General features: G+C 46.9%; 1 long non-coding RNA gene across 1 annotated transcript in view; it reads right to left on the bottom strand.

The window, feature by feature from the left end:
* Positions 1-229: 229 nt before the first annotated feature.
* The window catches only part of LOC138581932 (uncharacterized), a 159,120-nt gene continuing 143,568 nt past the window's right edge, over positions 230-15,781 (bottom strand). Inside the window, exon 4 of the long non-coding RNA XR_011304884.1 lies at positions 230-508. This is a non-coding gene — a long non-coding RNA (uncharacterized lncRNA). The remainder of the gene's footprint in view (positions 509-15,781) is intronic.

Raw genomic sequence — 15,781 nt, 5'->3', positions numbered from 1 at the left:
TCTCCCTTTCTGAAGATTATGTTTCCATTCGAAGCTGCTGTTTTTTGTAGTAGGTCTTCATAGCTGGCAGGCAGGAAGGAATGCACAATGATTAATCCCTCTCACTAACGTGAGAGGGGGTTTAGATTCTATTGAAGACAAGGAGGCAAGTATTATGCAAAACAATCTTTACTACTGCCACATAGCAGCAAAGAAAATGTTTTGTAAAACAAACAACTTTTAACAGCAAAACAGGAAAACACAGTATTCCATTAGAATCACAGGGAGGAATCCCAGTCCAAGATGGGGCTCAGGTCAAGCCCTCCAGTAACCAATCAACAGGGATCCACCCCCATATAAATCCCTTCCTCTAAAAGCAACTTCTCCTCTGAAGCTGCACTCTGACACCATTTTAAGAGAAAACAGAAACGTGAACACTCCAATGAATGACCAGCTTCGGAATCCTCATATGCCAAACCATCCAGAGGCTCTCGAGAGACTTCCTTGCCTGAATCTCTTCAACCCGAAGCTGCATATAAAATAAAAGAGAATAGGGTGAGTGGGTGGTATAATACTCACCACCTTGTCTTTAATAGAATCTTAAACCCCCTCTCACATTAGTGAGAGGGATTAATCATTCTATGTCAAGACAGGAGGCTTCATATTATGCAAGTTTAAAGCCCATGCATTACATTAATAGCCACATGATCAATGCGCTTATAATGAAATGTCTTGAATGTGGACTCTCTGGACCAGTCAGCTGCTTTTAAAATTTGTTCAGGGCTCCCCCCATGAAGGCTGCTTTGGAGGCCATGGCCTCCCTTACTGAGTGTGCCCCAAAGGAAGAAATGTCAATCGCAGCTTCCTGCATCACCCACCTAATTCATCTAGCCAAAGTGGCAGGGGATACCGGTTTATAGGGTTTCCCGTAGGAAATGAGCAGCTGAGAGGTACCCGGGGGTCTAAGCCCCTTTGTCTTCAACTCAAAACATTTTAGACATTGTACAACACACAGTTTAACATTTAATGGAAATGCTGGATATGAAATGGAAGAAATCATGCATTTTGTTCTTTTAGACCCAAAGAAAGTCACCCCTTGCGGGGAGAAAACCTTATTGCCAACAGCCAGAGCTCTGATATCTGACACCCTTTTAATTGAAATGAGACACAAAAGCATGGCTAACTTTGAAAAAAGCTTGTGCAAGGATAGATCATCATTAAGGGGCCAAGAGAGGAACAAATCCAGGACCCTATTAACATCCCAAAGAACTGAATATCTGGCTTTAGGCAGAACTTTAATGTGGATCGACTTAAGGGCCTTCCTGACCATAAAATGCCTGCCCACTGGCTCTCCTTTAACTAGTACGTTGCCATCTGAGATGGCTGACCTGAACCCGTTAATGGTTCTATAAGCCTTGCCCTCCTTGAACAATTCAACCAAAAAATTAACTATCTCTACCAGAGGGGCAGAAATGGGATCGAGGTGCAGAGCCAAACTCAAGCCCAACCAGCAGCTCCATGCTGAGGAATAACCTGCTTTGGTGGGGGCTGCCCAGGAATCCTTTATGACACCAAGAGAGTCCTGCGAAAGTCCTCTGAAGCACCAGGAAGAGCTGAAATCTTTCAAGCCATAAGGGAGGGATGCCCCAGAATGACCAGGTCATGAGGGAGACCCATCAAATCCGTTAGGAGCTGAGGGTGGAGAGGTAGAAGACGAGGGACATCCACTGCTAACTCTAAGAGAGCGGGAAACCAGACCTGAGAGGGCCAATAGGGGGGTCACTATTTGGACTCCACTTTGTCCCTAAGGAAACAAGTGAACTCCCTGGCCTCATCCACAGCCACAGCCTATACCGGTAAACTTATTAAAGCATGCAGACCCTTCCTCTCACCAGCTAGTTGCATTATCCTAGCCAATGCACTAATCCTCTCAAAACTGGATTACTGCAATGCACTTTATGCAGGCACAAATAAATACATCATCAATAAACTTCAAACCCTACAAAACAACGTGCTCAGAACGGCCCTGAACCTCCCAGCTAGAGAGCACATCTCGAATGTGCGGAGAAAATACAACTGGCTAAAAATTAGCGATAGGATCACCTTCAAAATTGTCACGCTAACATTCAAATTTCTGAGCAATGCTGCTCCCCCATACCTTAGGGATAGAATAATAAGAAAAACCACTGCACGACCAACCAGAAAAGCCAACTTTCTGCCTCCAAACCCCTAGATTCCGACTAAAAAAAACAATAGCTAATAGCCCTGGTAACTGCAGGGGGGAGAGGTGCTAAGGAACACTCTGTCATGATGCCTACCCCCGGAGCACCAGGCCAGGCCCAGCACCCCCAGGAGCAGGCATCACGCCCCCGGGTAAAAGCCCAGCGGCCCTTTATAGGGGCTCTTTGGACTCTGTCCTGGCGCCGTTGGCGCCAGGCTCATGTTGGACATCAGTCCTGGCGCCATAGGCGCCAGGCTCATAAGGGGAAGTGTTTGGTGCACTTACCTGAAGCAGACCATGCTGCAAACTCACCTGATGCAGACCATGCTGCATGAAGAACCAAGCCAAATGAGGCTTAGGAGGGACTATTTTTCTGAAGGAACTATTTTGTTACTTGGGTGGAGCTGTGGAAGAATACTCACCTGGAACTTCTTCCAAGGCTATTTAAGCCACGCCCGGACAGCAACACGTGCTTCGCGGTTTTCTGCATCCCAGCAGCTGAACGCTCACCGTGTCTCCTCCTGCACCTGGACTCCAGCCACGCCCGCCTCGAACCTGGAACACCTGTAAGGAAAGAAGAGAAGAGAAAGGTGAAAACCAAGAACTTATTCAACCTTCTTACCTGCATCCGGAATCTTCACGCCAGCATTCCTGAAGGAAGACTTCCATTTAAAAGCACCGCGTTGCTCGCTGCAGCGCCGCGCTTCACTCACCTGTTCCCGTGACGCCGCCCGGCTCCATCGCGGCTCTCAGCACCGATCGCCACATCACTGCACCTAGGGGAGAGAAGAAGAGACAAAAGGTGAGCAAGGGAACACAAGAGGAAAGCCGAATTTTCAGCCATATTACTTACCGGCTTTTCTTGGTGAACCATTCCACATCTCGGGTCGGCGCAGCATCTTTGGCAGGTACCGCACCCGGCCCCTATGGGGAAAGGACAAAAGACATTACTGGGGAATTATAAAGACATTTAGAGGGGTCGCCCTCATCACTAACTCACCTGATTTTACCACCGGTAATTTAACCCCTCAGCGCATCGCCTTTGTTCTGCACCTGAAATAAAGGACGCACTTGAACTTTTGCATCTTCTTACTTACGGCGTATCGCTCAGAAAAGTCAAGTGGATTTGCCAGCGCCATTCTGAAAACCAGTGAAGTAACTGGACGAACGCGCGCCCCTGCACCATAAGCAGGATGGAGAGTTCATCCTTCCAAACCATAATGTGAGCTTAAACCGGGGGTTTTGGAGGAAGTCAGAGAAGAACGAAGGGGGAAAGGGGGGAGCAAGCACACTATTCAGCAGACAGTTAATCCCCTTTCTCATCTGCAGAAGGATATTCCTACGGGCCAGACAAGCAAGATTTGGGGGTCCTGTTCAATCGCTGGTCCGAATTCTGCGCATCACGCTTGAAGAGGCCACAGCAACCCAGACCAGCGCTTCCGTGGGAGCCAGGTGAGCGTTACACACTCCCCCGAACTCCTCATCCCAAAATCTTCCCCAGACCTTTCAGTTTTCTTAGAAGGCCTAACTTGGGTGCTAGCATCAGCTGAAGGGGCCCCCTCTGACCATTTGGATGCCTGCATAATTGTAGACCCCACACAAAAGAAAAAAAACAAATGGAAAAATGAAATGGTGTATTTATCAGAATACAACAGGGAGCACCTGGAACCCAAACAGGCTGAGGGGCCACCAATCTAAGTAACTAAATAAATAAATGAGAAAGGAACGTTCTTGCACAAAACTTCCACAAATACTGAAAAGGAGGAGTCACACAGGCGGCGCCTGCAGGCCATGCAGGCCACAAAACACTTCACAATGAAGGACTCTTAGTTACACAACGCTGTGCCTGGAGGCCAAGCAGGTTAGCAGACAACGCGTGCTTATGGAACTGGGAAAGGAGCAATGCTTTCCTCCCACTCACGCTTGTGTGCATCGAGCGTCGAGTTTGTGAGGAAAAAAGAAATTAAGATATGCGTTTGTCCTCTTTGAGCAGGCAAACGTTACTTTTCACAAAGAATGTCGCTCTTCACTCCGCAAATCAGGCGAATGCTAATTGCAGGATGTGGAAATGAAAATCAGCATTGAATGATAATGTGCCAGAGTGTCTGCGGAGCAGGTGAACGTTAAACAAGTAATGGGCGCATGAAAGGAAGTCCTCGCCGAGCAGGCGAGCGCTATGGAAACCACGGTGGGCGTTTGAGAGGAAAAGTTCAGCTCCAAGCACTGGGTGGACCAAAGGCAGAACTGCCTCCTCACACCTTGCAGCAGGGGAGCGAGAAAGGGCCAGAAGGCCTAAGTGAAATGGAAAGCTTCAGCCGCGTTCGATATACGTGACTGCTGAGGTCAAAGAAGCTAAATTCAGTGGTCGAAACAATGAATACACAAATACAATGCAACAAAGTATCACTAAACCCACGTTCTAAACAATCACTAGCAAAAAGTACAAGTGTGTCAACAAGTATACTTATCTCATGCATCAGCAGCAAAGAAAGAGGAGTTGCTTTTAGAGTAAGGGACTTAAATGGTGGTGGGTCCCTTTTGATTGGTTACTGAAGGGATTGACCTGAGCCCCATCTTGGACTGGGATTCCTCCCTGTGATTCTAATGGAATACTGGGTTTTTCCTGTTTTGCTGTGAAAAGTTGTTTGTTTTACAAAAATCTTTCTTTGCTGCTATGTGTCAGTAGTAAAGATTGTTTTGCATAATATGAAGCCTCCTGTCTTGACATAGAATCTCGCACAGAAGAAATGCTGCATTTTACAAATGTTAAAGGTATTTGTACTGCACACCGTCACCAACAGAGTTGGTCCCAGGCGCCATGCAGATCTGCAAACGAGAAGACGGGATGCGTTAGTAGGGTGAAGGGGGGAGTAGGATAGTGAGAGGAGTGGTGTTCTGTGGCAGGCTCATCTCGGTATACACCGTGCACTGAGCTTTGGAGCGAGTATCGGAGCGATATCAGTCCTCGTGTGCTGTTGGTGCGGCTTATGTGTTGTTGCGGTGTGGTGAAGTGCATGTGGCTTGCGGTGCGAGAGGTGGTTGTGTGAGCTTTTGAGAGAGTTAAGTATGCCGAAGGTTTGAGCTTTTTTTTTAGTGGGGTATATGTTTTGCAGCTAATCTTCATAGTATGGCTAAATGCCTAGATTTTGGGAATCCTGCATGGTGTGGAACAGCTAGATTTGAGAGTCCTGTATAGTGGAGAGAGGCCTGCGCCTAACAGAACAATTGGTATAGTATCATACACAGCTGGATTTGAGAAACAGTTGAATAATTCAGTACAATCCTAAAACACAGGCAGATTTAAGGGTCCCAGATAGTGCGAGAGAGGTCCACGCCTAACAGAACAATTAAGGTTTAAGCGCAGCGCACTCCCTGTTGTATTCTAATGAGCTATGTATAGTGTTGTATTCTAGTGGACTGTATATACTGGGATTGGAGTGTCTGTACTCTAGAGTGAGATTGTTGTCTATCAGGACCTCCAGGTTTTTTTACGATCAACAATGGCGCTGGGGTTGTACTAAGTTCTCTTGGCCAGGGGATGTAGTTTATGTCTCCTCCGTTTTTTGTGACGATCATTATCTCTGTCTTGCCTGGGTTAATTTTGAGGTGGTTCAAGTTCATCCAATTGAATATATCACAAAGGCAGTTCTCTAGTGTTGTGTTTTCTTCTTGGGTGTCTTGTATTTTGGAGATTATTTGCGTGTCGTTGGCGTAGTTGTAGCAGGTGAGGCTGTGTCTTTTGATGATTTTGATTAATAGATATAGGTAGATGTTGAATAAAAGCGGGGAGAAAGTTCATCCTTGTGGTACTCTGCATGTGGAGTCTCTTGGGTTGGACTTGAAAGGTTTCATCCATACGGTTTCCGTTCTGTTTGTTAGGAAGGATTTGATCCATAGTAGGGCGGTGTCAGTTATTCCCAGTCCTTCTAGTCTCATTAAGAGAATGTCGTGCTTAACTGTTTCAAGTGCCGCGGATAGGTCTAGAACTATCAAGGCAGTACTGTTGCCCGAGTCTGCGTTTGTTTTTAGGTCGTCCCATATGGAGAGGAGAGCTGATTCTGTTCCTCTCATTGGTCTGAATCCAACTAGTGCCTGGTCTAGTAGGCAGTGCTCTTCTATGAATTCTTGGGTTGTTTTGTAAGTGTACGTTTCTAGTTTGGCTATGTACGGGATGTTGGAGATGGGTCTGTAGTTGGATAAGTCCTCTACGTTTCCTGTTGTGCCTTTTGAGTAGCAGCCTGATGTACGCCGATTTGAAGGACTGTAGTACTTTGCCTGTCGAGATCGAAAGGTTGCGGGCATTCCTATAGTATTCCATGGGAGTTCCTTGTTTGAGAATTGATTTGTATATGTCCGGGGTCAGGGGTCTTCAACATTGATTTACCAGTTTGACGAAAGTCTCCACTGATATTTCGGGAAAGCTTCGTAGTTTGTTCGGATGTTCCTCGTGAGGATAGGTGGGGTCTATAATGTGATTGCGTGGTCTGCTTTGTGTGGTTTGTTGGATGGTAATGATTTTATTTTTGAAGTGTATCCTCGGTCATTGCATAGTTACATTAATGGCATTGGCGTGTTGTTGCATCCCGGTGTTTTTTTTATTTCATTTATGATTTTGAAGAGTTCTTTTTGGGTGTTTGGTGCTTTGAAGATTCTGTTGTTGTAGTGTTTCCTCTTCGCTTTTTGTATTTCCTTTTTGTACAAGCGGGTCTGTTGTAGAAATGTTAGTTTGTTCGCAGTGTTGTTGTTCATCCTTCATTCTGATCCTAATTTTCGTTTTTTTTCTGAGTAGTGGTGTGAACCATTTTGCCATTGTTTTTTGCGTGAGGGAGTGAAAGGTTTTTCTTTGGCGAGATCATATAGGGTTGTTACGATCCAGACGTGGAGTAAATCTACTTTTTGAGCTTCTTCCATAGTTGTTGCTTGTGGTTTGCTGAGTTCCAGGAGTTCAGTTAGGTTGGAATTTTTGATGGTTCTCCGGTTTCTTTTCATGGTGATCAGTGGTTTGTCTTGTTGCTTGTTTACTGGAACGGCCATTGTGATGATGAATGGGAAGATGAGGTGGTAGCTCCAGAGTATTTGAATTGGGGGTGCCGAGTTCTTTATTGGCGAAGATTGCATCAAGTGTATGCCTTGCCGAGTGTGTTGCTCCTTTGACTAGATGTTGTAGATTCATTGCTGCTAGTTGGGCAGTTAAAGATTTTTGTGTGGTTGCGGTTTCTTCATTGAACCAGATGTTAAAATCTCTGAGGATGATCAGTTGTTTGTGTTTGATGGCTACGATGATGATTGCTTCTGTGAAGGCATCTACGAAGGTTGCATCATAGGTTGGTGGTCTGTTTATCAGTATGAATTTCAGGTTTGTTTTGGGGTTTACTGATAGGCGTAGTATTAAGGATTCACATTTATCGATGTTTAATGGATCTTCCTGTCACGAGTGTTGGGAACCAGCGTATTATCCTCCAAATCTGATAAATCAATGTCCACCTCCCCTTTCTCTTCACCTGTCTCTTCCAGAACGGGGTTTCGTCTGAAGGTCTTGGTCTGGGGCTTCTTCTTCTTTGTGAAGAGGTACGGTCGTCCGCGGGAAGAAGCCACCCTGATCCCCTGATAAACAGGGAAGCAGCCAGCCCCCGTCCCGCAGAAACCAAGATGAGAGGAAAAAAGCAGCTGCTTAAAAAAAACCTCTCTACGGAAGTAGTTGGTACCAATGCTGAGCAGGAAGAGATGACTGTGAGCCCGGGAATGCAGGAAAAACCGGAACAGGATAATCAAGGTAAGTTTTCTCGGTGCAGCAGTAGGCTGGAGAATCCGGTGAAGCCGATACTGAACAAGGAGCAGTGCGAGAGACCGGAGTGGAGATACCGCCAAGAACCAGGAACGGGAGAAAGGAAGGAGAGGAGAGAAGTAGAGCGAAAGGATACCGCGATAGAGGTCGCGGTAAATGGCAACAGGAGTAAGGTAAGGAAAACAAAGTAGCACGGCAACAAGGCACAGGAAAACAAAGTTGCAACGCACGGAGCCCAGGGGAGGGCGTGGTTAAATACAGGAACAAGAGAATAAGACTAGACCGTCAAACCAGGAAGTGAAGAGAAAAAACACAGAACATTCTAATGGCGCCGCCAACGCCAAGCCTTCCATAACCGCCAGCGACCACCAAAAGACGGCGGCATGACAGTGTGCCCCCTCCCAAGGGACACCCCCCCCCGGCTTCCCCGGGAACAGACGTGAAACCGCTGAATCAACGCTGGAGCGTGAACATGAGACACCGGTTCCCAGGAGTCCTCCGAGTGTGGATACCCTTTCCAGTGGATGAGATACTCCAAGCGACCCCGCTGATAGCGGGAGTCACGAACGGAGGCCACCTCATACTCATCGGAAGGAACTGCCTTGGGGACCGGGTCCTGTGGCAAAGGGCGATGGTAGAGATCATCCTTGCATTCCCTCAGGAAAGAGGAATGGAATACAGGATGGAGACGGTGCATGTGTTTGGGTAACCGAAGGTGGAAGGCCACGGGGTTGATCTGGTGAAGTATAGGGAAATGACCCAGGTACCGGGGAGACAGTTTAGAGGGGCGAAGCCAGCGAGGCAGAAACCTAGTAGACAACCAGACCTTGGTGCCCCTCCGCCAAGCTGGAACGGGCTGGCGCTTAAGATTGCAGTATGATCGATACCGAAGACTGCTCGCCTGCAAACTTCCCGTGGCTGACTTGTGAGCCTCCGAGATACTGGTAAGTAAGGCATCCACAGATGGAGTGGTAGAAGGAGGAAAGGAGAGAGAAGGAATAAAGCTGGGATGGAAACCATAGGAACAAAAGAAAGGACTGAGACCAGTGGCACTATGCTCGGCATTGTTATAGGCAAATTCCGCGGTGACCAGCAGACTAACCCAATTATCCTGTTGGGCATTTGTGAAGCATCGAAGATACTGCTCCAGCGTGGCATTGGTTCTTTCAGTCTGCCCGTTAGTCTGAGGGTGGAAGCCAGATGATAAGGCCCGTTCCATTCCCAGTCTCTCACAAAGCTCCTTCCAGAACCTTGAAGTATACTGAGAACCTCTGTCAGAAATAATCTTGTCCGGAGTACCATGTAAGCGAAATATTTCTCTGGCAAATACAGCCGCCATCTCAGCGGCAGTGGGAAGACCAGCCAAGGGAGTGAAATGCGCCATCTTAGTGAAGCAGTCGACAGTTACCATGATGCATGAACAACCTTCCGAGGGTGGCAGATCCACAATAAAATCTGTGGAAATAAGGCTCCAGGGTCTCTTGGGAAGGTCCTGTTGTTGGAGAAAACCAATCGACTTTTGAGTGCAATGTTTGGATCGACAGCATACCGGACATGACTTGACGTAGGTTGAAACATCTTTGGCCATACCTGCCCACCAGAACCTGCGATGAAGCAATTCCAAAGTGTTCTTAACACCTCTGTGTCCTGCCGTTGGATCATCGTGGCACCACCTTAAAGCCAATTGACGGGTGAATCTGTCTGGCAGAAACAATCGCTGTTGCTTAAAACATAAACCATCTTTAAGGGATAGATCCTTTGAGAGAGGAGAGGTGGACCGCGTGGCCTTGCGGACCCTTTCTAAGAAAGACTCCACCGAACAGATTACTTTGACTTCAGGAAGCATGAGACTGGGAAATTCTTTCTGAGACATGTCTGAATAAGGCCTTCTAGAAAGAGCATCAGCCAGTATGTTCTTGGAACCTGGTAAGTAGGTCAATGTGAAATCATATTGGGAGAAAAAATGCGCCCAACGAGCCTGACGGGAGTTGACACATTCCATCTTTTGCAGTACTTTAAGATTCTTGTGGTCAGTTCTGATTTCAAAGGGATGGTTAGCCCCTTGTAGAAGATGTCTCCATTCTTCGCATGCAGATTTCATGGCCAGGAGTTCTTTTTCTATCACTGAATAGTGTGTCTGGCTGTCATTCAGTGTCTTGGACATGTAGGCAACCGGATGTTCCAAACCTTCATGTTCCTGTAGAAGGGCGGCACTTATCGCCGCAGAGGAGGCATCAGTCTCCACAATGAATCTTAGATTCTGATCTGGTTGATGAAGTACCGGGGCAGAGCAGAATTCCTCCTTAAGTCGTTGGAAAGCTCGGTTTGCCTCAGAAGACCAGATAAAGGGCATTGAAGACTTTTTTAACAGCTTTGTAATGGGAAGAACTCGATCCGAGAAACCTTGGATGAATTTGCGATAAAAATTGGCTAGCCCTAGAAACCTTTGGACGTCTTTGATGGAATGGGGTGTAGGCCATTGCAATATGGCGTCGATCTTAGCGGGATCCATGCGGATTCCTTCCGAAGACAGGATAAAGCCAAGATAGTTGACCTCGGAGGCTTGAAAAATGCACTTATCAGCATTGGCTTTAAGTAGATTGTCTTGCAGCCTTTGAAGGACTTGTTGGAGGTGATCCGAATGGAGTTGGGCGTCTTTAGAATAGACCAGTATGTCGTCAAGATAGACGACGGCACAATGAAAAAGTAGATCAGAAAAGATGCGATCCATGAATCTTTGAAATATTGCTGGAGCGTTGACTAGGCCAAAGGGCATGACACAGTATTCGTAGTGTCCGAAGGGAGTGCGAAAAGCAGTCTTCCATTCATCATCGGATCGCATCCGCAAAAGGTGGTAGGCTCTTCTTAAATCGATTTTAGAAAAGATGTTTGCTCCTTGTACTGCTTCCAGAATGTCTCCGATAAGTGGCATGGGATACCTATCCCTAAGCGTGACTTGGTTTAGGCCCCTATAGCCGATGCAAGGACGAAGCTCATTGGAACCCTTCTTTGGAACAAAAAAAAGTGAAGCCCCTGCAGGGGAGAATGAAGGTCGGATCAGGCCATGATGTGAATTAGAATCCAGATATTCCTTGAGAGCCTTCTTTTCCTTGAGGGAAAGGGAAAACATTCGTCCAAAAGGAACAACAGCATTGGGTTGGAGAATGATCTGACAATCCTCTGGTCTATGAGGAGGTAACTCCTGCGGGCCATCGTCCATAAACACCTCCTGGTAGCGGAGATATTCTTTAGGGATGCTGTTTACCTTCAACACATCTAAACTGGAGGTTATATCTGGTAAAATGTGGACAGAAGTATGCAGGGTCTGTGAAGAACATGACTGACGACAAAAAGTTGAGGTAAATGACAATTGGTTCTTTGTCCAATCAATGGTCGGGTTATGCTTCCGAAGCCAAGAGACCCCCAGGATTACTGGAAAATGAGCTGCTCGGATGAGGTCGAATTGAATGGTTTCGTTGTGATGTAGGATCTTCATCTGCATCGGAGGTGTGGTATGGGTGATTAGACCCGAGCTGAGTGGTCTACCATCTACACCTTCCACCTTTTGGTCCTCGTCTTTCTGCAAACGGCGAATGCCGACCTTTTCCGCCCAAACCAAGTCCATAAAGCAACCAGCAGCGCCGCAGTCCAGTAGTGCCAGAACCTCATAGGACTGCTGAGAGATAAATAACTCTACTCCGACTACCATGAGACGGTTGTCTTCTGTGGTAAGCATGGGTGTGACTGATAAAGAAACAAAGGGACAAGTAAATCCCCCTCGGTAACTTGTCCCTACTAGCTCAGAGGAATGGCGTTTCCCGAACGTCTTGGTGGTACATTAGGGCAGTCTCTAAGAATATGTTGGTTTGATCCACAATACATACACAGGTTGTTCTCCCTGCGTCTTCTTCTTTCTTCCGAGGTGAGTGGTCCTCGAGTAGTCCCAATTTGCATTGGCTCCTCTTTCGACGTACAGGTAGGAGAAGGAGAGGTAATCCCAGGATCAGGCGTAGCAGGAAAACCACGCTGTTTTCTACGTTCAGACCGCCGTTCTGAGAGACGGAAATCCAGCTGTACCACTGTAGACCACAAGTCGGTTAAAGTAGCTGGTCTGGTTACCCTTGCTAATTCAACCTTAAGGTCTTCCCTCAATCCTCGGCAAAATATGGTGTACTGAGCGTTCTCTTGCCAGCCTGCGTCTGCAGCCACCCGTTTAAAGCGGGAGATGTAGGACAGAAGATCGGAACTTCCCTGTCGAATATCCAGTAACTGTTCACTGGCGACTACCGCAGACTCTTGCCTTTCAAAGGCCGATTTGAACTGGGCGGTGAACCCGGCGTAATCGTGTAGTAACGGGCTGGCACTGGTCACAAGCGGAGTAGCCCAGGAAAGAGCGCTACCCGTAAGGTTAGATATCAGAAACCCTATGCGGGCTGCATCTGAGGCATATGTCTGAGGTCTGAAGGTGAAATATATTATGCAAGCCTCCATGAATTCTTTAAATCCAGTAGGTGAACCGTCATATTTACCGCAGGGTAAGGGCATGGGAGGCAGATCACTCCGGGACTGTTCGAAGTGGTCGACTCGCTGTCTTAGAGCAGCGTTTTCGGCTTTCACAGCCTGTAATTCTAATATCACATTCTGCATTGCTGTGAGCAGCTCTTGGACCTGTTCCGGAATAGACATTGTAATCTCTTTCTGGCGTTGCAAACTGTCACGAGTGTTGGGAACCAGCGTATTATCCTCCAAATCTGATAAATCAATGTCCACCTCCCCTTTCTCCTCACCTGTCTCTTCCAGAACGGGGTTTCATCTGAAGGTCTTGGTCTGGGGCTTCTTCTTCTTTGTGAAGAGGTACGGTCATCCGAGGGAAGAAGCCACGCTGATCCCCTGATAAACAGGGAAGCAGCCGGCCCCCGTCCCGCAGAAACCAAGATGAGAGGAAAAAAGCAGCCGCTTAAAAAAACCTCTCTACGGAAGTAGTTGGTACCAATGCTACTGTGAATGCAGGAAAAACCGGAACAGGATAATCAAGGTAAGTTTTCTCGGTGCAGCAGTAGGCTGGAGAATCCGGTGAAGCCGATACTGAACAAGGAGCAGTGCGAGAGACCGGAGTGGAGATACCGCCAAGAACCAGGAACGGGAGAAAGGAAGGAGAGAAGAGAAGTAGAGCGAAAGGATACCGCGATAGAGGTCGCGGTAAATGGCAACAGGAGTAAGGTAAGGAAAACAAAGTAGTACGGCAACAAGGCACAGGAAAACAAAGTTGCAACGCACAGAGCCCAGGGGAGGGCGTGGTTAAATACAGGAACAAGAGAAAAAGACTAGACCGTCAAACCAGGAAGTGAAGAGAAAAAACACGGAACATTCTAATGGCGCCGCCAACGCCAAGCCTTCCATAACCGCCAGCGACCACCAAAAGACGGCGGCATGACACTTCCAGTTTGATAGCCAGGTGTTCCTCGTGGATGATTGCTGGTCCCCCCCCTCTTTTAGTTTTCCTGTTTGCTTGTACGCATTTGAAGTTTTCAGGCAGGCAGTTGTTGAGAGTGATCTTGTAGTTGTCATCCAGCCATGTTTCAGTTACAAATAGGATGTCGATACATTCGTCAGATAGGAGGTCGTACATTTCGGTTCAATGTTTGGACATTGACATTGCGTTTATTAGATTACAGTGGATTTTCCTGGTGTGGTTTTGTTTATTGGTTGTTCCTTGTTCTGGTTTGTAGTTGTTCAGTCGTGGTGTTTCTGTATAGATGTTGATTGGATGAAGAACAGCGATGGCTGCTTCTTCATTGAAGCTGTCCACTGGGTTGATAGCATAGCTGTTCAATCGTGGTGCTTCTCCAGTGATGACGATTGGTTGAAGATCAGCGATGGCTTCTTCTTCATTGAATCGGTCTGTTAGGTTTATGGTAAGGTTGTTGGTTCCCAGGGCTTTGTTGTCTTGTCTGGTATGTTGTTGGTATCGATGGTGCCCCTCTGTTCTTGTGATGTATGGGGTAAGCGGGTTGGAATAATCCCACCCTCTTGTTGGATGCGCCTGTCTTTTTTCCGGATGTTTCGGGGGATTCTTTGTGGTGGCAAGGTAAGGTGTGAGATGTAAGGATATTTCTCTTTGTTTGTTCTGGTGATAGCCGTGTTAGGCGGGGTGTTTTCCACATTTGAGGCTGCTTCTGCTGGGTGCTGTTGGTTTTGTGTGTCCGTGGCCATTGTTGCACGATCTTGATCTCTTTCTCTGCATCCCTTTCTGGGTCGCGGCAATTTGGTTCACCGTCAGAGGTAAGTGGTCCTCTGTGATGTATTGTGCAAGCAAAGTATTGGGGTTTCTTTGGTCTTGATATACTCAGATGCTCTCAGGTTCAGCCTGTCCTTCCTGTCAATGGGTCGGCTGTGTTACCTATGGGTGCACTGTCAAGGGTTTTTGGGGTGGTGGGCGTTCGGCTGTCGGGTGGTATAGGACTCAGTTGGGTATGTAGTATTAGAACCCAGGTATTGGCCGGATGTTGGGGCTTGGTTTCGCCGGTGTGGATGATCAATAATGGCAGGCAGTGCTTAACGCTTCAATTGGGCCCAGATGGGCGGGGGGCCCTGTTTCAAACAGTCTCAGGTGATCTTTCGAATAGCTGTTTTCGGGCCCCTTGGTAGCTAGAGGACGGTCTGCGTTTTGGGAGTAATGATAAAGTGCCCAGAACTGAGGTGACTGTACAGCGGGAGAGGCCTGGCTTCAGGTAGTGACTTAACACATCTGGAAATGAGGGTCCTGTATAGTTGGAGAGAGGCCTACGCCTAGCAGAGGAATAGAGTATAATACCAAACACAGCTAGAATTGAGAGTCAGTAGGGCAGTTGAGGACAGTACCAAATGCTGTTAGACCTGAAAGTCAATTGCATTTGAGTGAAAGACTGAATGCAGCTAGATTTGAGAGACAGTTGAATAATCCAGTACAATCCAGCTGGATTTGAGGGTCCTGTATAGTGGGAGAGAGGCCTACGCCTAATAGATTAATGGAGTGCAATACTAAACCCTGCTAGAATTAGTTTGGCAATTGAGTACAATACCAATCACAGCTAGGATTGATAGTCAGTTGAGTAAATGAGTACAATACTGAGTGCAGTTAAACCTGAGAGTCAATTGTATAATTGGGTAAGAGACTAAATGGAGCTAGATTTCAGAAACAAATGAGCAATTCAGTACAGTCCTAAACACGGCTAGACCCGAGAGCCCCGTGTAGTGGCAGACACGCCCACGTCCAACAGAGCAGTTGAGTACAATCCTAAAACACGGCTAGGTTTGCGAGTCAATTGAACAGTTCTGTACAATCCTATGCACAGCTAGATTTGGGAGTCAATTGAACATTTGAGTTCAAACCTAAACACAGCTAAATGTGAGAGTCCTTTATAGTGGGAGGCCTACGCCTAACAGAACAATTGAGTACAATCCTAAACACAGCTAGATTTGAGAATCATTTAAACAGTTGGGTACAATACTAAACACAACTAAATTTGAGAGTCAGTTGAACATTTGAGTTGAATACTAAAACACAGCTAGATTTGAGAGTCCTTTATAGTGGGAGAGAGGCCTTCGCCTAACAGAACAATTCAGTACGATCCTAAACACAGCTAGATTTGGGAGTCAATTGAACAGTTGATGCAATACTAAAGACAGCTAGATTTGAGAGTCAATTGAACCGTTGGGTACAATACTAAACAGAGCTAGATTAGAGAGTCAATTGAACAGTTGGTTACAATACTAAACACAGCTAGATTTGAGAGTCAATTGAATAGTTGGGTGCA

This window comes from Ambystoma mexicanum, chromosome 3q, assembly GCF_040938575.1.
Source record: "Ambystoma mexicanum isolate Mex_15411 chromosome 3q, UKY_AmexF1_1, whole genome shotgun sequence".
Taxonomy (NCBI): domain Eukaryota; kingdom Metazoa; phylum Chordata; class Amphibia; order Caudata; family Ambystomatidae; genus Ambystoma; species Ambystoma mexicanum.
Note: the sequence above shows the minus strand (reverse complement) of the source record. Positions and strands in the feature narration are given on the sequence as shown.